Source organism: Ranitomeya imitator, chromosome 4 (genome assembly GCF_032444005.1).
Source record: "Ranitomeya imitator isolate aRanImi1 chromosome 4, aRanImi1.pri, whole genome shotgun sequence".
Taxonomy (NCBI): Eukaryota; Metazoa; Chordata; class Amphibia; order Anura; family Dendrobatidae; genus Ranitomeya; species Ranitomeya imitator.
The window spans coordinates 424609225-424634329 of NC_091285.1; the positions used below are offsets into that span (position 1 = coordinate 424609225).

The 25105-nt window shown below is 42.1% G+C and overlaps 1 protein-coding gene across 2 annotated transcripts in view; it reads left to right on the forward strand.

Annotated features, from left to right (window-relative positions):
* Positions 1-5298: 5298 nt before the first annotated feature.
* LOC138676307 (death-associated protein kinase 1-like) overlaps positions 5299-25105 on the forward strand; it is a 142517-nt gene continuing 122710 nt past the window's right edge. The window contains exon 1 of one of the 2 annotated variants that reach the window (XM_069765479.1): positions 5299-5678. The gene's annotated coding sequence lies outside the window, so the exon portion shown is untranslated. The remainder of the gene's footprint in view (positions 5679-25105) is intronic. The other variant, XM_069765480.1, reaches the window with a different exon arrangement.

A 25105-nucleotide genomic window follows, 5' to 3' on the forward strand; every position in this document is an offset into this window, starting at 1 on the left:
TATCAGTATAAAAAGACACCTGTGCACACCCTCAAACAGTCTGACTCCAAACTCCACTATGGTGAAGACCAAAGAGCTGTCAAAGGACACCAGAAACAAAATTGTAGCCCTGCACCAGGCTGGGAAGACTGAATCTGCAATAGCCAACCAGCTTGGAGTGAAGAAATCAACAGTGGGAGCAATAATTAGAAAATGGAAGACATACAAGACCACTGATAATCTCCCTCGATCTGGGGCTCCACGCAAAATCCCACCCCGTGGGGTCAGAATGATCACAAGAACGGTGAGCAAAAATCCCAGAACCACGCGGGGGGGACCTAGTGAATGAACTGCAGAGAGCTGGGACCAATGTAACAATGCCTACCATAAGTAACACACTACGCCACCATGGACTCAGATCCTGCAGTGCCAGACGTGTCCCACTGCTTAAGCCAGTACATGTCCGGGCCCATCTGAAGTTTGCTAGAGAGCATTTGGATGATCCAGAGGAGTTTTGGGAGAATGTCCTATGGTCTGATGAAACCAAACTGGAACTGTTTGGTAGAAACACAACTTGTCATGTTTGGAGGAAAAAGAATACTGAGTTGCATCCATCAAACACCATACCTACTGTAAAGCATGGTGGTGGAAACATCATGCTTTGGGGCTGTTTCTCTGCAAAGGGGCCAGGACGACTGATCCGGGTACATGAAAGAATGAATGGGGCCATGTATCGTGAGATTTTGAGTGCAAACCTCCTTCCATCAGCAAGGGCATTGAAGATGAAACGTGGCTGGGTCTTTCAACATGACAATGATCCAAAGCACACCGCCAGGGCAACGAAGGAGTGGCTTCCTAAGAAGCATTTCAAGGTCCTGGAGTGGCCTAGCCAGTCTCCAGATCTCAACCCTATAGAAAACCTTTGGAGGGAGTTGAAAGTCCGTGTTGCCAAGCGAAAAGCCAAAAACATCACTGCTCTAGAGGAGATCTGCATGGAGGAATGGGCCAACATACCAACAACAGTGTGTGGCAACCTTGTGAAGACTTACAGAAAACGTTTGACCTCTGTCATTGCCAACAAAGGATATATTACAAAGTATTGAGATGAAATTTTGTTTCTGACCAAATACTTATTTTCCACCATAATATGCAAATAAAATGTTAAAAAAACAGACAATGTGATTTTCTGGATTTTTTTTTCTCAGTTTGTCTCCCATAGTTGAGGTCTACCTATGATGTAAATTACAGACGCCTCTCATCTTTTTAAGTGGTGGAACTTGCACTATTGCTGACTGACTAAATACTTTTTTGCCCCACTGTATATATGCACCTAGCACCTCTTGTGATGTATATATGCATCCAGCCCCTCTTGTGATGTATATATGCATCCAGCCCCTCTTGTGATGTATATATGCATCCAGCCCCTCTTGTGATGTATATATGCACCCAGCCCCTCTTGTGATGTATATATGCATCCAGCCCCTCTTGTGATGTATATATGCACCCAACACCTCTTGTGATGTATATATGCATCCAGCCCCTCTTGTGATGTATATATGCACCTAGCACCTCTTGTGATGTATATATGCATCCAGCCCCTCGTGATGTATATATGCACCCAGCACCTCTTGTGATGTATATATGCACCCAACACCTCTTGTGATGTATATATGCATCCAGCCCCTCTTGTGATGTATATATGCATCCAGCCAGCCCCTCTTGTGATGTATATATGCACCCAGCCCCTCTTGTGATGTATATATGCATCCAGCCAGCCCCTCTTGTGATGTATATATGCACCCAGCCCCTCTTGTGATGTATATATGCATCCAGCCCCTCTTGTGATGTATATATGCATCCAGCTCCTCTTGTGATGTATATATGCATCCAGCCCCTCTTGTGATGTATATATGCACCCAGCACCTCTTGTGATGTATATATGCACCCAACACCTCTTGTGATGTATATATGCATCCAGCCCCTCTTGTGATGTATATATGCATCCAGCCAGCCCCTCTTGTGATGTATATATGCACCCAGCCCCTCTTGTGATGTATATATGCATCCAGCCCCTCTTGTGATGTATATATGCATCCAGCACCTCTTGTGATGTATATATGCATCCAGCACCTCTTGTGATGTATATATGCACCCAGCACCTCTTGTGATGTATATATGCACCCAGCCCCTCTTGTGATGTATATATGCATCCAGCCCCTCTTGTGATGTATATATGCATCCAGCCCCTCTTGTGATGTATATATGCATCCAGCACCTCTTGTGATGTATATATGCATCCAGCACCTCTTGTGATGTATATATGCACCCAGCACCTCTTGTGATGTATATATGCACCCAGCACCTCTTGTGATGTATATATGCACCCAGCACCTCTTGTGATGTATATATGCATCCAGCCCCTCTTGTGATGTATATATGCACCCAACACCTCTTGTGATGTATATATGCCCATGCTCCTCCTGTGATGTATATATGCACCCAGCACCTCTTGTGATGTATATATGCACCCAGCCCCTCTTGTGATGTATATATGCACCCAGCACCTCTTGTGATGTATATATGCCCATGCTCCTCCTGTGATGTATATATGCACCCAGCACCTCTTGTGATGTATATATGCCCATGCTCCTCCTGTGATGTATATATGCACCCAGCCCCTCTTGTGATGTATATATGCACCCAGCACCTCTTGTGATGTATATATGCACCCAGCACCTCTTGTGATGTATATATGCACCCAGCACCTCTTGTGATGTATATATGCACCCAGCACCTCTTGTGATGTATATATGCACCCAGCCCCTCTTGTGATGTATATTTGCACCCAGCACCTCTTGTGATGTATATATGCCCATGCTCCTCCTGTGATGTATATATGCACCCAGCACCTCTTGTGATGTATATATGCCCATGCCCCTCTTGTAATTTATATATACCCCAGCGTTTCCTGTGATGTATTTATGCCCCATGTGTCCTGTGAATTATATGCCCCTGGCTACCCATATATAGCTGAGCTAGCCCCAGCTCACACAGCAAGCCCATCCCATACCCAGCAGGCGATGGCTGTGTACTACAGCCAGGACCTGCTGCTAACAATGGCGGGAGGAGGTGAACTCTGCCTGAGACTGTTAACCTGTTAAACACCACTGTCAATCTCTGACAACAGCATTTAAGTCGTGCCAACGTGTGCGCAATAGAGTCCTTTTGCCCATCAGCATGCCCGTGAAGTGATTGCAGATCGCCGATGGGTTGTCATGACAGCCGGGGGTCAGCCGATTACCCCCATCATTATGGAACTCCTTTGAAACTCTGCCTGTGCCCGGACTTCAAAGCAGACTCATTTCTGCAATATGCACAAGCGCAGCTTCACATCTTCTTAGTGGGCTAACAAGAATAGTATAAAGTAAAAAAAGGTTTTAAAAATTATTATTATTTTTTTAAAAAAACTAAATGTTCAAATCATCCCTCTTTCTCCCCATTGAAAATAAAGATATTTAAAAAATTTTAAAAAATACACATATTTGGTATCGCTGTCATCAGGAAAGTTTGATCTATTAAAATATGAAAACAATTAACCTGATCAGTAAAGACCATGAACAGAAAAAATTAAAAACACCCAAATTACGTTTTTTGTTTGTCGCAATTCCACAAAAATGCTATAACATGCAGTCAAAAAGTCACATCTATCCCAAAATGGTGCTACCAAAAACAATGTCTGATCATGCAAAAAATAAGCTATCATACAGCTCCATTAGATGAAAAATAAAAATGTTACAGGTCTCAGAAAATGGCAACACAACGCCCCAAATTTTATTTTGCAAACTTCAGATTTATTTTTCACCACTAAAATAATAGAAGAACTGGACACGTTTGTTATTGCCGTAATCGTATTGATGAGGAGAATCATATTGCGAGGTAATTTTTACAACAAAATGTACATTGTAAAAACAATTCCCAAAAAACAGTATCAGAATTGTTTTTTTTCCCCTATTTCACCACATTTGGATTTTTTAGCCCGTTTTCGAGTCCTGGCAATAATATGCTTAAGTACTTAAAGGGATTGTCTAAAATAAGAAATCTGTAGTCACTTTGTGTGACTGTAGACTTATGAATCTCCTCAGCGTATGCAATGTACGCGGTGAGGATTTGCCGGTTTCTGAGCTGACTAGTGGGCTCAGCACGGTGTCAGCACCCGGCTCACTTGTGCAAGTGCCGGGGCCCTGAGCAAGCGGTAGGGGCCCACTCGCCGTCGGGGACACTGGCACACTATGGGGCCTGTAAGTCGGGGGAGCCCAGTGTCGGTGCTTGCTCAGGGCCCCAGCACTTTCAATACTTGCCTCTCCCTGTTCTTCCACGGCTCCGGTGTCTGTCACCTCTCCTGACTCTTTGACGTTTCAGGGCGGTGGGCGCAATGACGAACTAGTGTGCGTCGTCTGTTCTGAGCAGTCACAGAGCAACCTAATCCGCTCCCCCCCATTTTTTGATTTTTGTATATAAAAGACTGTAATATATATATATTTTTTTGCATAGTTATACTCTGGAATGTGCGGTGAATACTGGTTCCAGAGTATTATATGAAGCATTGTTGTCCTTTATACTGTATGGAGTATTATATGGGGCTCATTATACTGTATGGAGCAATATATGGGGCCCATTATTCTGTATGGACCATTATGTGGGGCTCATTATACTGTATGGAGCAATATATGGGGTCCATTATTCTGTATGGACCATTATGTGGGGCTCATTATACTCTATAATCCCTGACTATAGACACTATGACTGCTGTATAATTCCTGACTATAGACACCGTGACTCTATAATCCCTGACTATAGACACCGTGACTCTATAATCCCTGACTATAGACACCGTGACTCTATAATCCCTGACTATAGACACCGTGACTCTATAATCCCTGACTATAGAAACCGTGACTCTATAATCCCTGACTATAGACACCGTGACTCTATAATCCCTGACTATAGACACCGTGACTCTATAATCCCTGACTATAGACACCGTGACTGTATAATCCCTGACTATAGACACCGTGACTCTATAATCCCTGACTATAGACACCGTGACTCTATAATCCCTGACTATAGACACCGTGACTCTATAATCCCTGACTATAGACACCGTGACTCTATAATCCCTGACTATAGACACCGTGACTCTATAATCCCTGACTATAGACACCATGACTGTATAATCCCTGTCCTGACTATAGACACCGTGACTTTATAATCCCTGATTTTATAGACCGTATATAAACTGTGACTATATAATCCCTGACTGCACAGTCTGGAGATGAGCAGCAGCAGTGATACACGACTGCGGCTTATCTTCCCCATGAGGTGCGACTTCTCGCTGGGCATCACAGAAACGTTGCGCCCCTTCATAACACTCAGACCCCGCTGGTCTCCGCGATCCCTCCTCCACCCCTCCCACCTACGTGAGAGAAGAGTCGCACTCGCCACTCTGCAGCTTCCTACAGCAGCGCCAAAGCAGCTGCCGAGGGCCCGACAGTGAGAAGCCTCTTACTGACAGCTCCTGGGGAAGAGCTCAGTGGCGCCCCTGTGTGTGGGGGGTGCAGCATTGCAGCGCGGTACCGGCTGTAGCGTCCATCACTAGGCAACGGGTCGCAAATTAAGCTGCCGACCTGAGGACTCTCCAGGTAAATCTGCGATCGCACAGGCTTGTGTGTCTGCTATATAAATGTGAACACACACACACACACACACACACACACACACACACACACACACACACACACACACACACACACACACACACACACACACACACGCTTGTGTGTCTGCTATATACATGTGAGCACACACACACTGCTGTATACATGTGAGCACACACACTGCTATATACATGTCAGTACACACTGCTATATACAGGGGAATACACACTGCTATATACATGTGAGCACACACACACTGCTATATACATGTGAGCACACACACTTCTATATACATGTGAGCACACACACTGCTATATACATGTGAACACACACACACTGCTATATACATGTGAGCACACACACTGCTATATACATGTGAACACACACACTGCTATATACATGTGAGCACACACACTGCTATATACATGTGAACATACACACTGCTATATACATGTGGGCACACACACTGCTATATACATGTGAGCACACACACTGCTATATACATGTGAACACACACTGCTGTATACATGTGAGCACACACACTGCTATATACATGTCAGTACACACTGCTATATACAGGGGAATACACACTGCTATATACATGTGAGCACACACACACTGCTATATACATGTGAGCACACACACTGCTATATACATGTGAGCACACACACTGCTATATACATGTGAGCACACACACTGCTATATACATGTGAGCACACACACTGCTATATACATGTGGGCACCCACACTTCTATATACATGTGAGCACGCACACTGCTATATACATGTGAGCACACACACTGCTATATACATGTGAGCACGCACACTGCTATATACATGTGAGCACACACACTGCTATATACATGTGAACACACACTTCTATATACATGTGAGCACACACACACTGCTATATACATGTGAGCACACACACTGCTATATACATGTGAGCTCACACACTGCTATATACATGTGAACACACACACTGCTATATACATGTGAACACACACACTGCTATATACATGTGAACGCACACACACTGCTATATACATGTGAACACACACACTGCTATATACATGTGAGCACACACACTGCTATATACATGAGAACACACACACTTCTTTATACATGTGAGCACACACACTGCTATATACATGTGAGCACACACACTGCTATATACATGTGAGCACACACACTGCTATATACATGTGAGCACCCACACTGCTATATACATGTGAGCACACACACTGCTATATACATGTGAACACACACAACCACACAACCAATTATTAGGTTCTGTAGAAGGACGTAGATCTGGGGATTTATTATGATGGAATATAGGCTGAACTGGATGGACAAATGTCTTTTTTCGGCCTTACTGACTATGTTACTATGTTACTATGTTACTTCTATATACATGTGAGCACACACACACTGCTATATACATGTGAGCACACACACTGCTATATACATGTGAGCTCACACACTGCTATATACATGTGAACACACACACTGCTATATACATGTGAGCACACACACTGCTATATACATGTGAACACACACACACTGCTATATACATGTGAGCACACACACTGCTATATACATGTGAGCACGCACACTGCTATATACATGTGAGCACGCACACTGCTATATACATGTGAACACACACACTTCTGTATACATGTGAGCACACACACTGCTATATACATGTGAGCACACACACTGCTATATACATGTGAACACACACTTGTGAACACATACATGTGAGCACACACACACTGCTATATACATGTGAGCACACACACTGCTATATACATGTGAGCACACACATTGCTATATTCATGTGAGAACACACACACTGCTATATACATGTGAACACACACACTGCTATATACATGTGAGCACACACACACTGCTATATACATGTGAGCACACACACTGCTATATACATGTGAGCACACACACTGCTATATACATGTGAACACACACACTTCTATATACATGTGAGCACACACACACTGCTATATACATGTAAGCACACACACTGCTATATACATGTGAGCACACACACTGCTATATACATGTGAACACACACACTGCTATATACATGTGAACACACACACACTGCTATATACATGTGAGCACACACACTGCTATATACATGTGAGCACACACACTGCTATATACATGTGAGCTCACACACTGCTATATACATGTGAACACACACACTGCTATATACATGTGAACACACACACTGCTATATACATGTGAACACACACACACTGCTCTATATATGTGAACACACACACACTGCTATATACATGTGAGCACACACACTGCTATATACATGTGAGCACACACACTGCTATATACATGTGAGCACAGACACTGCTATATACATGTGAGTACACACACTGCTATATACATGTGAGCACACACACTGCTATATACATGTGGGCACACACACTGCTATATACATGTGAGCACACACACTGCTATATACATGTGAGCACACACACTGCTATATACATGTGGGCACACACACAGCTATATACATGTGAACACACACACTTCTATATACATGTGAGCACACACACACTGCTATATACATGTGAGCACACACACTGCTCTATACATGTGAGAACACACACTGCTATATACATGTGAGCACACACACTGCTATATACATGTGAGCACACACACTGCTATATACATGTGAACACACACACTGCTATATACATGTGAACACACACACTTCTATATACATGTGAGCACACACACACTGCTATATACATGTGAACACACACACTGCTATATACATGTGAGCACACACACTGCTATATACATGTGAGCACACACACTGCTATTTACATGTGAGAACACACACACTGCTATATACATGTGAACACACACACTGCTATATACATGTGAACACGCACACTGCTATATACATGTGAACACACACACACTGCTATATACATGTGAGCTCACACACTGCTCTATACATGTGAACACACACACTGCTATATACATGTGAGCACACACACTGCTATATACATGTGAACACACACACACTGCTATATACATGTGAGCACACACACTGCTATATACATGTGAGCACGCACACTGCTATATACATGTGAGCACGCACACTGCTATATACATGTGAACACACACACTTCTATATACATATGAGCACACACACTGCTATATACATGTGAGCACACACACTGCTATATACATGTGAGCACACACACTGCTATATACATGTGAGCACACACACTGCTATATACATGTGAGCACACACACTGCTATATACATGTGAACACACACTTCTATATACATGTGAGCACACACACACTGCTATATACATGTGAACACACACACACTGCTATATACATGTGAGCACACACACTGCTATATACATGTGAGCACGCACACTGCTATATACATGTGAGCACACACACACTGCTATATACATGTGAGCACACACACACTGCTATATACATGTGAGCACACACACACTGCTATATACATGTGAGCACACACACACTGCTATATACATGTGAGCACACACACTGCTATATACATGTGAGCACACACACTGCTATATACATGTGAACACACACACTTCTATATACATGTGAGCACACACACACTGCTATATACATGTAAGCACACACACTGCTATATACATGTGAGCACACACACTGCTATATACATGTGAACACACACACTGCTATATACATGTGAGCACACACACTGCTATATACATGTGAACACACACACACTGCTATATACATGTGAGCACACACACTGCTATATACATGTGAGCACACACACTGCTATATACATGTGAGCTCACACACTGCTATATACATGTGGGCACCCACACTTCTATATACATGTGAGCACGCACACTGCTATATACATGTGAGCACACACACTGCTATATACATGTGAGCACGCACACTGCTATATACATGTGAGCACACACACTGCTATATACATGTGAACACACACTTCTATATACATGTGAGCACACACACACTGCTATATACATGTGAGCACACACACTGCTATATACATGTGAGCTCACACACTGCTATATACATGTGAACACACACACTGCTATATACATGTGAACACACACACTGCTATATACATGTGAACGCACACACACTGCTATATACATGTGAACACACACACTGCTATATACATGTGAGCACACACACTGCTATATACATGAGAACACACACACTTCTTTATACATGTGAGCACACACACTGCTATATACATGTGAGCACACACACTGCTATATACATGTGAGCACACACACTGCTATATACATGTGAGCACCCACACTGCTATATACATGTGAGCACACACACTGCTATATACATGTGAACACACACAACCACACAACCAATTATTAGGTTCTGTAGAAGGACGTAGATCTGGGGATTTATTATGATGGAATATAGGCTGAACTGGATGGACAAATGTCTTTTTTCGGCCTTACTGACTATGTTACTATGTTACTTCTATATACATGTGAGCACACACACACTGCTATATACATGTGAGCACACACACTGCTATATACATGTGAGCTCACACACTGCTATATACATGTGAACACACACACTGCTATATACATGTGAGCACACACACTGCTATATACATGTGAACACACACACACTGCTATATACATGTGAGCACACACACTGCTATATACATGTGAGCACGCACACTGCTATATACATGTGAGCACGCACACTGCTATATACATGTGAACACACACACTTCTATATACATGTGAGCACACACACTGCTATATACATGTGAGCACACACACTGCTATATACATGTGAACACACACTTGTGAACACATACATGTGAGCACACACACACTGCTATATACATGTGAGCACACACACTGCTATATTCATGTGAGCACACACATTGCTATATTCATGTGAGAACACACACACTGCTATATACATGTGAACACACACACTGCTATATACATGTGAGCACACACACACTGCTATATACATGTGAGCACACACACTGCTATATACATGTGAGCACACACACTGCTATATACATGTGAACACACACACTTCTATATACATGTGAGCACACACACACTGCTATATACATGTAAGCACACACACTGCTATATACATGTGAGCACACACACTGCTATATACATGTGAACACACACACTGCTATATACATGTGAACACACACACACTGCTATATACATGTGAGCACACACACTGCTATATACATGTGAGCACACACACACTGCTATATACATGTGAGCACACACACTGCTATATACATGTGAGCACACACACTGCTATATACATGTGAACACACACACTTCTATATACATGTGAGCACACACACACTGCTATATACATGTAAGCACACACACTGCTATATACATGTGAGCACACACACTGCTATATACATGTGAACACACACACTGCTATATACATGTGAGCACACACACTGCTATATACATGTGAACACACACACACTGCTATATACATGTGAGCACACACACTGCTATATACATGTGAGCACACACACTGCTATATACATGTGAGCTCACACACTGCTATATACATGTGGGCACCCACACTTCTATATACATGTGAGCACGCACACTGCTATATACATGTGAGCACACACACTGCTATATACATGTGAGCACGCACACTGCTATATACATGTGAGCACACACACTGCTATATACATGTGAACACACACTTCTATATACATGTGAGCACACACACACTGCTATATACATGTGAGCACACACACTGCTATATACATGTGAGCTCACACACTGCTATATACATGTGAACACACACACTGCTATATACATGTGAACACACACACTGCTATATACATGTGAACGCACACACACTGCTATATACATGTGAACACACACACTGCTATATACATGTGAGCACACACACTGCTATATACATGAGAACACACACACTTCTTTATACATGTGAGCACACACACTGCTATATACATGTGAGCACACACACTGCTATATACATGTGAGCACACACACTGCTATATACATGTGAGCACCCACACTGCTATATACATGTGAGCACACACACTGCTATATACATGTGAACACACACAACCACACAACCAATTATTAGGTTCTGTAGAAGGACGTAGATCTGGGGATTTATTATGATGGAATATAGGCTGAACTGGATGGACAAATGTCTTTTTTCGGCCTTACTGACTATGTTACTATGTTACTATGTTACTTCTATATACATGTGAGCACACACACACTGCTATATACATGTGAGCACACACACTGCTATATACATGTGAGCTCACACACTGCTATATACATGTGAACACACACACTGCTATATACATGTGAGCACACACACTGCTATATACATGTGAACACACACACACTGCTATATACATGTGAGCACACACACTGCTATATACATGTGAGCACGCACACTGCTATATACATGTGAGCACGCACACTGCTATATACATGTGAACACACACACTTCTATATACATGTGAGCACACACACTGCTATATACATGTGAGCACACACACTGCTATATACATGTGAACACACACTTGTGAACACATACATGTGAGCACACACACACTGCTATATACATGTGAGCACACACACTGCTATATACATGTGAGCACACACATTGCTATATTCATGTGAGAACACACACACTGCTATATACATGTGAACACACACACTGCTATATACATGTGAGCACACACACACTGCTATATACATGTGAGCACACACACTGCTATATACATGTGAGCACACACACTGCTATATACATGTGAACACACACACTTCTATATACATGTGAGCACACACACACTGCTATATACATGTAAGCACACACACTGCTATATACATGTGAGCACACACACTGCTATATACATGTGAACACACACACTGCTATATACATGTGAACACACACACACTGCTATATACATGTGAGCACACACACTGCTATATACATGTGAGCACACACACTGCTATATACATGTGAGCTCACACACTGCTATATACATGTGAACACACACACTGCTATATACATGTGAACACACACACTGCTATATACATGTGAACACACACACACTGCTCTATATATGTGAACACACACACACTGCTATATACATGTGAGCACACACATTGCTATATTCATGTGAGAACACACACACTGCTATATACATGTGAACACACACACTGCTATATACATGTGAGCACACACACACTGCTATATACATGTGAGCACACACACTGCTATATACATGTGAGCACACACACTGCTATATACATGTGAACACACACACTTCTATATACATGTGAGCACACACACACTGCTATATACATGTAAGCACACACACTGCTATATACATGTGAGCACACACACTGCTATATACATGTGAACACACACACTGCTATATACATGTGAACACACACACACTGCTATATACATGTGAGCACACACACTGCTATATACATGTGAGCACACACACTGCTATATACATGTGAGCTCACACACTGCTATATACATGTGAACACACACACTGCTATATACATGTGAACACACACACTGCTATATACATGTGAACACACACACACTGCTCTATATATGTGAACACACACACACTGCTATATACATGTGAGCACACACACTGCTATATACATGTGAGCACACACACTGCTATATACATGTGAGCACAGACACTGCTATATACATGTGAGTACACACACTGCTATATACATGTGAGCACACACACTGCTATATACATGTGGGCACACACACTGCTATATACATGTGAGCACACACACTGCTATATACATGTGAGCACACACACTGCTATATACATATGAGCACACACACTGCTATATACATGTGAGCACACACACTGCTATATACATGTGAGCACACACACTGCTATATACATGTGGGCACACACACAGCTATATACATGTGAACACACACACTTCTATATACATGTGAGCACACACACACTGCTATATACATGTGAGCACACACACTGCTCTATACATGTGAGAACACACACTGCTATATACATGTGAGCACACACACTGCTATATACATGTGAGCACACACACTGCTATATACATGTGAACACACACACTGCTATATACATGTGAACACACACACTTCTATATACATGTGAGCACACACACACTGCTATATACATGTGAACACACACACTGCTATATACATGTGAGCACACACACTGCTATATACATGTGAGCACACACACTGCTATTTACATGTGAGAACACACACACTGCTATATACATGTGAACACACACACTGCTATATACATGTGAACACGCACACTGCTATATACATGTGAACACACACACACTGCTATATACATGTGAGCTCACACACTGCTATATACATGTGAACACACACACTGCTATATACATGTGAGCACACACACTGCTATATACATGTGAACACACACACACTGCTATATACATGTGAGCACACACACTGCTATATACATGTGAGCACGCACACTGCTATATACATGTGAGCACGCACACTGCTATATACATGTGAACACACACACTTCTATATACATGTGAGCACACACACTGCTATATACATGTGAGCACACACACTGCTATATACATGTGAGCACACACACTGCTATATACATGTGAGCACACACACTGCTATATACATGTGAGCACACACACTGCTATATACATGTGAACACACACTTCTATATACATGTGAGCACACACACACTGCTATATACATGTGAGCACACACACTGCTATATACATGTGAGCACACACATTGCTATATACATGTGAGAACACACACTGCTATATACATGTGAACACACACACACACTGCTATATACATGTGAGCACACACACACTGCTATATACATGTGAGCACACACACTGCTATATACATGTGAGCACACACACTGCTATATACATGTGAGCACACACACACTTCTATATACATGTGAGCACACACACACTGCTATATACATGTAAGCACACACACTGCTATATACATGTGAGCACACACACTGCTATATACATGTGAACACACACACTGCTATATACATGTGAGCACACACACTGCTATATACATGTGAACACACACACACTGCTATATACATGTGAGCACACACACTGCTATATACATGTGAGCAGACACACTGCTATATACATGTGAGCTCACACACTGCTATATACATGTGAACACACACACTGCTATATACATGTGAACACACACACTGCTATATACATGTGAACACACACACACTGCTATATACATGTGAGCACACACACTGCTATATACATGTGGGCACACACACTGCTATATACATGTGAGCACACACACTGCTATATACATGTGGGCACACACACTGCTATATACATGTGAGCACACACACTGCTATATACATGTGAGCACACACACTGCTATATACATGTGAGCACACACACTGCTATATACATGTGAGCACACACACTGCTATATACATGTGAGCACACACACTGCTATATACATGTGAGCACACACACTGCTATATACATGTGAGCACACACACTGCTATATACATGTGAGCACACACACTGCTATATACATGTGAGCACACACACTGCTATATACATGTGAGCACACACACACTGCTATATACATGTGAGCACACACACACTGCTATATACATGTGAGCACACACACTGCTATTTATATGTGAACACACACACTGCTATATACATGTGAGCACACACACTGCTATATACATGTGAGCACACACACTGCTATATACATGTGAACACACACTGCTATATACATGTGAGCACACACTACTATATACATATGAACACACACACTGCTATATACATGTGAACACACACAATGCTATATACATGTGAGCACACACACTGCTATATACTATATGCATGTGAACACACTGCTATATACATGTGAGAACACACACACTGCTATATACATGTGAACACACACTGCTATATACATGTCAGCACACACTACTGTATACATATGAACACACACACTGCTATATACATGTGAACACACACAATGCTATATACATGTGAGCACAGACACACTGCTATATACATGTGAGCACACACACACTACTATATACATATGAACACACACACTGCTATATACATGTGAACACACACAATGCTATATACATGTGAGCACACACACACTGCTATATACATGTGAGCACACACACTGCTATATACATGTGAACACACACACTTCTATATACATGTGAACACACACACTTCTATATACATGTGAGCACACACACTGCTATATACATGTGAACACACACACACTGCTATATACATGTGAGCACACACACTGCTATATACATGTGAGCACACACACTGCTATATACATGTGAGCACACACACTACTATATACATGTGAACACACACACTGCTATATACTATATGCATGTGAACACACTGCTATATACAGTTGTGCTCAAAAATTTACATACCCCGGCAGAATTTTTGCTTTCTTGGCCTTTTTTCAGAGAATATGAATGATAACACCAAAACTTTTTCTCCACTCATGGTTAGTGGTTGGGTGATGACGTCAGCGTCACACCAGCCAATGAGAAAGATCACTGGGAAAGTTTGTTGTAGCAACAAACTTTCCTGGGCGATCTGCCTTATAAAAACGCTGTTTCTCCTCTGATCTCCTGTCAGAGAGCGATTAGAGTTGGGGTTAGGCTAAAGTTAGGGTTAGTGTTTATTCTAAAGTTAGGGTTAGGCTAAAGAATTAGCGTTTTTCAATTTGGTGATGTCAGTCAGTCAGTTTTCTATTTCTGGAAAAAATAAAAAAAAACAAATAAAATGGCCCATCAGTATTTTAGTGCAGAGGAAACTTTTGCACTTTTATGTTCTGACAGCGAAGCAAGTGCAGTGTCAGATGGCGATGTGGATTTCGAGTGCCTTAGTAGCGGAGACAGTGATAGCTCAGAAATGAGCAGTGATTCTGGTCCATCCTCACACACAAGGACCAGTACAACAAGAAGGGCAAATGGCGCTTCTGGAGAAATGTCTCAGGCAACAATACCCAGTACTAGCGTTGTCCCTAGTGCTCGTGAATTGGCGCACACCAATGTCCAAGGGGCTTTGCCTCTTGATGTAGCATTTCCCAGATGGGAGGCTTCAGATTCGGCTACTCCATTCATCCCTAATTTTAATGCCATTCCTGGTATAAATGTGGAGGTGGAAAATTTTGGACCAATTCATTTTTTTAATTTGTTTATGACAGATAGCTTGCTAGAGCATATCGTCCTACAAACAAATTTATACGCGTCCCAATTCATCAGCCAGAATCCACGATCCTATTATGCGAGGTCAAATTTATGGACACCAACTAATGTCCTGGAAGTGAAAAATTTTTTAGGACTTACATTCGCCATGGGGCTTGTGAAATAAATAGGCATTCGGTTCTATTGGTCCAACCGCCCTGTCAAAGCTACCCCTATGTTTTCTGCCATTCTTCCTAGGACCCATTATGAATTGCTCATGAGATTTTGTCATTTTAACAACAATAGACAATGGCTACCCAGACTATTCAAAATCAGACCCATCATTGAAGACTTGACAGAAAAGTTCTTAAAGCTCTACACCCCAACAGAAAACATTTCCATTGATGAGTCCCTTGTAAAATTCAAAGGAAGACTGCACCTCAAGCAATTTATTCTTTCTAAGAGAGCAAGGTTTGGGATAAAGCTCTATAAAATGTGCAAAAGCTCAAGCGGATACACATCAGCTTTTCGCATTTATGAGGGCAAAGATAGCCAACTAAACCCACCAGGTTGCCCTTTTTATCTGGGAACATCTGGAAAAATTGTTTGGGAGCTGATAATTCCATTTTTACAAAAAGGCTACAATCTGTATGTTGACAACTACTACACCAGCATACCCCTATTTAAAAGTCTGGTTGAACATGACATAGGGGCTTGTGGGACCATTCACAATAAAACGTCAGGGGTTTTTACAGTCGGTCAATGAAAAGTTCCGAAAGGGGCAGTCAGGGGCTTTACACAATGGAGAACTGCTTGCCCTTAAGTATAAGGATAAAAAATATATTTTCATCCTGAGCTCGATCCTCACAGATGCCACAAGGGCCACTGCAGACCAACAGGGATCCACTACTCCAAAACCTGTGTCTGTCATTGACTACATCAAATATATGGGGGGTGTGGACCTTGCAGATCACGTTCTACAGCCATACCAGGTATCAAGAAAATCATATACCTTGTATAAGAAGTTAGTCATTTATTTGTTTCAGGTGGCCACATATAATTCTTTTGTTTTATACAAAAAAGCCAGAAATTCAGATACTTTCCTTGATTATCAGGAAAAGGTAATTGAAAATCTTGTTTTTGAAAATGTTGTCCCGGCCCATCCTTTAGAATCTGAAGATGTCAGAAGACTCACTGAGCGACATTTTATTGCACTCATCCCAGTAACAGGAATAAAAAAGAACCCCCAGAGAAGACGTCGTGTATATGTTCCAAGAGAGAAATGGGGCATGATACCCGCTATTATTGCCCACAAGGCCCATCATTGCCACCCTTATGCTTCCACGGCTGCTTTAAAATCTTCCACACAATACCACGTTTTTAAACTGGTTTGACATTCAAGCATTTGGTTTATTTAGTGACAGACACATTTGAGTACAGCTGACTTAACAATTTCCGGGGGTAGGTGGGGAGATGTTTCTGGAGACACAAGCTGGGCACAATATATTGGGCACTGCAATGACATTTTTGCAATTTTTGCTCTAATGCCAGGGTCACACTTGCGAGTGCAATGTGAGAAACTCACACAAGTCTCTTACATTAATACCCGGCACTCGGAAACGCATGCTTCGGTCCCGAGTGCCGGCGGCTGTGCCGGGTATTGATGCGAGAGACTCGTGCAAGTTTCTTGCAATGCACTCGCAAGTGTGACCCCAGCCTTAAACTTCCACTACGTGTTTCTGGAAATCATCCATGCAGTGAAAATGGTCACTTTATCCATAGATGAATTCTCAGAGGGGTGTTATTTCCAAAATGTGGTCACTTCAGGGGGGATTCTGTTGTTCTGGCACTTAGTGGCTCTCCAAAGTTCCATAACAGCAAAATCCCCCCTGAAGTGACCCCATTTTGGAAATCACTCCCCTCTGCAAATTCATCTATGGGTGTAATGACCATTTACCTATCTAGGTATTTTCCAATGTAAAATCTGGGGTTAAAACAACATTTTAGTGGTAAAACATTTTAGGGGCTCTGACAATGTGACATGTCACCCACAAACAATTCCCGCAAAATCTGTTTTCCAATATGGCGCTCCTTCCCTTCGGAGCTCTGCCATGCGCCTAAACAGTGGTTTACCCCCACATATGGGGTATCACCATACTAAGAACAAATTGCGCAACAACTTTTCAGGTCCAATTTCTCCTGTTACCCTTTGGAAAATGAAAAATTGAGGTTGAACAGATCATTTTTGTGGAGAAAATATGATTTTTTATTTTCACAGCTCTACTTTATTAGCTTCTGTGAAGCACTTTGGGGTTCAAAGTGCTCACCACACAACTAGATAAGTTCTTTGGGGGTCTAGTTTCCAAAATGGGGTAACTTGTTGGGGGTTTCCACTGTTTAGGCACGTCAGGGGCTCTCCAAACGCAACATGGCTTCCGCTATGGATTCCAGCCAATTTTTCATTCCAAAAGTCACATGATGCTCTTTCCCTTTCATGCCCTGCCGTGCTCCCAGGCAGTAGTTTTCCACCACATACTGGGTATTGGAATACTCAGGAGAAATTGCACAACAAACTTTGGGGTCCATTTTTTCTTGCTACCCTTGTGAAAACAAAAAATTGAGGACGAAAAGATTATTTTTGTCGAGAAAATATGATTTTTTTTTATTTTCACGGCTCTACGTTATTATCTTCTGTGAAGCACTTGGGGGTTCAAAGTGCTCACCACACAGCTAGATAAGTTCCTTGGGGGGTCTAGTTTCCACAATGTGTTGACTTGTTGGGGGTTTCCACTATTTAGGCACATCAGGGGCTCTCCAAACGCAACATGGTGTCCTCTATTGATTCCAGCCAATTATGCATTCCAAAAGTCAAGTGGCGCTCCTTCCCTTCCAAGCCCTGCCGTGCGCCCAAACAGTAGTATTCCCCCACATATGGGGAGGGTATTGGCGTGCTCAGGAGAAATTGCACAACAAATTGTGTGGAGCAATTTCACCTTTTACCCTTAGGAAAATGCAAAATATGAAGCTAAAAAGATTTATTTGGGAAAAATGTTATTTTTTTTATTTCCACGGCTCTACGTTATAAACCGCTGTGAAGCACTTGGGGATTCAAAAAGTCAAATGGAGCTCCTTCCCTTCCGAGCCCGGCCATGTGCACAAACAGTAGCTTTCCCTCATATATGTGGTATCGGCATGCTCAGGAGAAACCGCACAACAAGTTTTATGGTGCATTTTCTTCTGTTACTTTTGTGAAAATGGAAAATATGGTGATAAAGAAACATTTTTGTTGGAAAAAGTGAAATGTTAATTTTTTCCTTCCATATTCTATTAATTCTTGTGAATCACCTGAAGGGTTAATAAACTTCTTGAATGTGGTTTTGCGCACCTTGAGGGGTACAGTTTTTAGAATGGTGTCATTTTTGGGCATTTTCTTTCATATAGACTAAAAAAAATGGTTTTGTAAAATTTGTTGAAAAAATGAAAAATGGCTGGTCAACTTTTAACCCTTATAACGTCCTACCCCCCAAAAAAATTTTGGTTCCAAAATTGTGCTGATATAAAGTAGTAGTAATGCTGTAGATAAGCCCCCAATGTAACCTGAAAGATAAGAAAAGCAAGTTAGATTATACTCACCAGGGGCGGTCCTGGTTTGGGTCCGATGGGCGTCACGGGTCCGGCGCCTCCCATCTTCATGCGATGACGTTCTCTTCCTTGCTTCTGTTGCGGCTCCGGCACACGTGTACTGATTTGCCCTGTTGAGGGCAGAGCAAAGTACTGCAGTGCACAGGCGCCCGGCCTCTCTGACCTTTCCCGGCGCCTGCGCATTGCAGTACTTTGCTCTGCCCTCAACAGGGCAGATAAAGTACGCCTGTGCATGAGCCGCGACAGAAGCAAGGAAGAGGACATCATCGCATGAAGATGGGAGGACCCGGACCTGCGACGCCCATCAGACCCGGACCGCCCCTGGGTAAGCAGAATCTAACTTGTTTTTCTTATCTTTCAGGTTACATCAGGGGCTTATCTACAGCATTACAGAATGCTGTAGATAAGCCCCTAATGGCGGTGGCCGCAGCTTATATGCGAAAAATTAGGTGACAGATTCCCTTTAAAAGTTTGAAAATTGCAAAGTTTTCAAGACTTTCGCCAAATTTCCATTTTTTTTAACAAATAAACGCAAGTCATATCGAAGAAATTTTACCACTAACATGAAGTACAATTTGTCATGAGAAAACAGTCTCAGAATCACCGGGATCCGTGGAAGCATTCCAGAGTTATTACCTCATAAAATGACAGTGGTCTTAATTGTAAAAATTGGCCCGGTCAGTGGTCACGAAGGCAAAAACAAGTCCGGTCACGAAAGGGTTAAATGCAGCTGTCAATCTCTGGCAACAGTATTTAAATTGCATAAATCCGTCGGGGCTTCCGTTTGGTATCCCATGCCAGTCAGGGGCCCCTTTTCCATCATCTTGGCAATACTGTGGCTGGGCTGCCTTCATAAGAGGCTAGAAAGTGAATGTTGATAGGTAGTGTTGAGCATTCCGATACCGCAAGTATCGGGTATCGGCCGATATTTGCAGTATCGGAATTCCGATACCGAGTTCCGATATTTTTGTGATATCGGGAATCGGTATCAGGATTAAGATTAATGTGTAAAATAAAGAATAAAAATAAAAAATATTGATATACTTACCCTCTGACGCGCCCTGGTCTTCACTGCTGCAACCGCCTTGCTTTCATTCCGAAGAATCAGCGCGTAAAGGGCCTTCGATGACGTCGCGGCTTGTGATTGGTCGCTGAGCGGTCATTTGACCGCTCACGCGACCAATCACAAGCCGCGACGTCATCGAAGGCCCTTTACGCGCTCATTCTTCGGAACGAAAGCAAGGCGGTTGCAGCGGTGACGACCAGGGCGCGTCAGAGGGTAAGTATATCAATATTTTATATTTTTATTCTTTATTTTACACATGAATATGGATCCCAGGGCCTGAAGGAGAGTTTTCTCTCCTTCAGACCCTGGGATCCATTACAGGATACCTTCCGATATTTGTGTCCCATTGACTTGTATTGGTATCGGATATCGGTATCGGTTATAAGGTAAAATGAATAGTGTCATTAAAAACTACAATACAGCCCTTCAAACATATAGGGCTTTATCAATGAAAAAATAGTTATGGCTCTTGGAAAAATAGGATAAAAAATATTGAAACAGTCACAACGGATAGGTTCCCGGCTCTGGTCTGAGCCTTTGGGTAAGTTCACGCTGGGCATTTTTTCAGCATTTTTTTTCTGCAGCAAAACCTGATCCATTGGCTAGAAAGAAGCTACAGTAAAAGCATGTTTTTCTTGTGTTTCTTGCTGCGTTTTTGTACGTCTTTTGCTTTCTTTTTGGCATGCTAGATTTGTCTCTTGTGCATGCTGATAATGTTTAGTGCAAAAAAAGTCCATAGAATCAGATTTTGGCACAAAATACGAAGCAAAACCTGATACCTGTGTTTTTGCTGCGGATTTTCAGCGGTTTTTCACCACCCATTTATGTCAGTGGGTGAAAAACGCTGGAAAAACATGAAAGAAGTGACATGCTTTATTGTGCAAAAAAACATGCAAAGCGCAAAATACTGATGACGAAAAACCAAGGTGTGTGCAAGAGATTTCGGAATTCTCATACACAAGGCTGGTACTGTAAAACAGAGCTGAAAATTTGCATTAACCCATTATTTACCAATATCCTTTTTTTGAGACACCTAATCTTTAGCTTCTAGCAACTAAGATTTTATAATTTTTATAATTAGGTCCAATTTTTTGTGTTGTGTTTGTAAAATGAATGTTTTCAAAATAGGAAATCATGTCATTGTCATTTTTAAATGAATATTGGGACGCCCTTTTCTGAAAAATCCGTACTTGTAAAAATTATAATTTGGCAAGTAATGGGTTAAAAAAACACTGGAAAAAACACCTATTGTGAACTTACTCTGTCAGGAAATGAATTTTCCCTGCCCTCACAAAGGCTCCAGGCTAAGTCGAAAAGCAGTCTGTTGTGATTATTCCAATACTTTTTATCCACAAAGATAGGAAGAAGGATTTTATTACTATACAATTTTCTAAATTAAATATTCATTAGATATCGGAGAAATGGAAACCCCCCACAAGTGACCGCATTTATCCAGACTTTATGACCACCTAGCAAAGACCACACTCCAAGTGCCAGTCTCTGCCATTCTATTAGAGCAACAGTTTGAACCTATTTTCAATAAACTTATTCCTGACAGCAGAAATCTGTCCACCACCATATCATCTATATCACACAGCAGCAATTGTTCGCTCTTGCAAATGTTGAATATGACAAAAACTCAAGACAAATATAAAGTAAGCAAATACCCTGCAGTAAATAAGTAGCAATAATGCATGAAAATAATATAGAGGGTTTAGTTAACATAATAGTTAACATAATTTTGAGCAAAAAAAGTACCAGCCATCCCACTACGTCAAGATGACTTAGTGGCAAAACCTTTGTTGGCAAGCACAGCAGTCAGACGTTTTTTGTAGATCATCACTAAATCATTAAGATTTTGAGGCTGTCGCTTGGCAATTCAGAGCTTCAACTCCCTCCATAAGTTTTCTATGGGATTAAGGTCTGGAGACTGGCTAGGCTGATGTTTTGGAATGCATACTTTGATAGAATGGTCTGCGGGTGTCATGTTGTGTTTGGAGAACCCCTGGAAACCCCCACAAGTGACCCCTTTTTGGAAACTAGACTCCTCAAGGAATTTATCCTTGAACCAGAAGATGCTTTACAGAAATTTAAGTTCGGCAGGCTAAACTGCCAGAAGTGATGCTGGCACCCGACAGCAATCGCCATGACGTATTCTTGTGTCCAAGATCGGTAAGCATGGATGCATGGATACAGTCTTGAAGGGGTTGAAACCTAGGTCTAAGTCCTTCTCAGCCCTTATTCACATGTAGGTCATTTGACATGCGGTAAAGATTTAATATTAGAGGTTAGGACTTTTATGAATGGGGTCATCCTGATGTAGTGGGATGGCTTTTACGTTTTTTGATCAAAATTATGTTAACTAAATACCTGTGTTGAAATGGGGAGTCGGCCGTCGCCCAAGTCCGCTAGCCGGAACCGCTGTAATAATTATATGGGTACTACGGAATCTGATTGTGTGGGACAATACGAAACTGAGACCAAAGTTGATGCAAATAAGTATATTTGTCAAGTGTGCCAAAACTAAACCAAGCACTTCCTATAATAGTAATGGAAACTCAGCACAATATGGAATGATGCAAGTAAAGCAAAACTGGCAGAGCACTTCCTTCAATTGTAACAAAAATACAGCATAATATGGAAATATCCAGAGTGATTGAAGAGCTGGGGCGACCAGTCCACCTGTAATATGACGCAGGTGTGCACAAGGTACTAAACCTAGAAATCCAGCAGAAAGTATGGGAGTAAGCACACCGCATTTAATGAGGCAGTCCCGTGATTTTAGGATTGAGCACTCACACAGCACTAAAGTGTAGAAGTCGAGCAATCACAATTGTGGCTATGCACACGGCACTTAGACATAGAAGTCCAGCGTGATACGGGAGAGTGAAATTAACAGGAAAAGGTCGCTATATGTAAGTTTTGGGATGAAAGTCCTCCACAAGCCCAGCAACACAGCCTAAACAAACACAGACCTAGAGGAAATGGTGATGTCAGGATTCCTTACTAGCCACAGCAGGGGCGATTAGCTCCACACCAGAAGTCCAGAAAGTAGTTGAGCACAGACAGCATCAGGGAGACGCACAGAGGACTGAAGGCAGCAGAACGTAGAGAGGTAGAGCACCGAGTAACGAGCAGCAGCTGCAAGTAAACCACCAGCAGACAGGCAGGAGCTCAGGATCAAACAGCAATAAAATACTCAGGCAAGGAGGATCACACGACCTGGATTTAAATAATCAGGACAGACAGGAAGTTCCATGACAAGGCGAGATACGAGACTCCATTTCGATCAGGGCAAACAGGCACAAAGGAAAGTCCGGAACCCTTACAACCACATGGACCAGGG